The following is a 2,391-nucleotide window of genomic DNA, read 5'->3' as shown; positions in this document are numbered from 1 at the left end:
TTGGCATCGACTTGTCTTGCTGGTATTTGATGGGGAAGGACATGTAACTTAAGAGAAGAGGTAACTTGCGTGGATTAAACTGTGGGCATTAAAAAAATGTAAAGGCAGTGTCTCTAGGAATACATTTCAAACCTCTAAAGTAGAGAGAGCCACCATGATGCTCTCCTTGTGGTTTGACTCCAGCTCTCAGCCCCAGGCAGCATGGCCAATGTTCTTGGAGGTTTAGACATATTCATGGAAGATAAGGCTATGCACTATGTCCAGTATCAAAGGTGTATGCTTCTGAATACCAGTAGGGAGAGGACTGTTGTGGTCAGATCCTGCTGGTGGGCTTCCCATTGGCATCTGATTTGCCACTGTTAGAACAAGATGCTGGACTCAATGTGCTTTGGGCCGGATCCTGCAGGGCTTTAATTATGGGCACTTCCAGATTGACTCCTATTCCTGCCATAGAGCTGCAGTTCCTAGAATGGCTTAACAGTCAATCCCAGGGAATTCTGGGAATTGTAGTCCTGAGGGGAATAGGTCTCCTAACAACTCTTGGCACCCTTAACAAACTACAGTTCCCAGGATTCTTTCAGGGAAGTTGTGATAATTTAAAGTAGCATAATACTGCTTTAAAAGTATAACGCAGATGGAGGCTTAGTCACTTGTGGTGAGTGAAGGTTATTTCTTGGCTTCATCTTGCCCTTAGAGATTACATACATGTTCTCAATACTGTGGAATGACTAGATACCAATATTTATCCTGGCAGATGTCCAGTTCTTGAGGGCCATTTCATATAAACCTTGCACAAGAGCCCAAAGCAATCCTGGCTCAGCAGCCATGGAATGCTGGCTGTTGAGGTATGGAAAATGTTGGGAGAGGGAATGTAATGGAGTGTCCTGGAAGAAGACATGCCCCTCCAAGCAAGAGCATTCTGTGCTGCAACTTTTTGTTGCAGATCCCACTTGTACATTCCAGAAAAACAAACAAGGATCAGTTAGGGCAGAGGCCAAAGAAGGAACAGACCGTTTATGACATTATCTTAATTTGCAAGAGATAACTTAGGTTGCTGATGGCTCATTTGTACACACAAGTTTCATCATATTGTATGATTTGATTGTCACCTCAACTTTGAGGAGAGTCCATTCGCACATTATGCTCTGGTTATCAAGTGGATCAGCCCAAAGCACCCCTGGAATGACATGAACTTCTGTTCAGAGATGAACATGTGTTCCTGCTATGTCACTGCTTGTTTGCATTAATTTTATCAAGACTGGGCCTAGCTATGCACCCACTTTGGTCCAATTCTCACAGCTGTTGGGAAGAAGGGATACTGCTCAGAACTGTTCCACACACCAGTCATAGCACCTCATGGTGACCATAACACATAAGATCTCAGGCAATATCTAAAAGCCATTTTGCAAATACAGCTATGTGAAGCTCTGATTCAGATGCTCTAAAATGCCTTATGCAGCTGAATGGAGGAAGTAATGTTTAGCCCAGAGTGACCACACTGGTCAGGCCACTTCCTCGTACTGATTTCTCCAAGTGTTGTTATTATTTAAATTAAAAATACAGGGTCTGCTGCATTGATGTGAATTGCTACCAAGAAGCAGCAGCAGTTAACCTGGCTGTTCAAAGTATGACATTATGTTCTCAGTGGGGCAGCACCCATGAGTTCCTTTATATGTAGGTTTTAGAGTAGGAAAAGGGAAACGCCAGGTGCTGTTGAACTACAACTCCCATCACTCCTGACCATTGACCATGCTACCTGGAGCTGATGGAAGTTTGAGTCTGACAACATCTAGAAGGCCAGAGGTTCCTCATTTCTGTTTCAGAGCATCTGATCTGGGTCAACATTGTCACCTTTCACTGTTGTGGGTGACTGTTTTTTAATGTTGTATGAGGTGTTAATGCTTTATATGAATTTTTCTCTTGGTATCACGCATTTACGTAAATGTTTTTCACAGCAAGTCCCTTGGGGATCTTTTTAGGTAACGAGCAACTAGCAAGTTTAATAAATAAAAGAATGGTGCCTAATAATTACACAGCATAGACCCACTGAAATTAATGGGCATGGATATTTGGCTTAGGTCTATTCATTTCCATGGATCTATGCTGAGTAAAAGCTAGCTGGATGCAACCCAATATATAATTAAAACTAAAATGCAACCTGAAACCAACAATAACAGCAGCATGAAAATGCATAAAAGCAAATAAAACAGAAATTCAAAGGATCCAAACATATAATAATAATAGCAAAAATGAAATTTTATTTATATCCCGCCTTCCCCAGCCGAAGCCGGGCTCAGAGCGGCTAACAATAGTAAAATGATACATCATTCTAAAATAATTTCATTATAAAATTAATTCAAATCAGATTAATGGCAACATTGGGCTAGAGTT

The sequence above is a fragment of the Podarcis cretensis genome, assembly GCF_951804945.1.
Source record: "Podarcis cretensis genome assembly, chromosome: 14".
In the NCBI taxonomy this organism is placed as follows: Eukaryota; Metazoa; Chordata; class Lepidosauria; order Squamata; family Lacertidae; genus Podarcis; species Podarcis cretensis.
Note: the sequence above shows the minus strand (reverse complement) of the source record.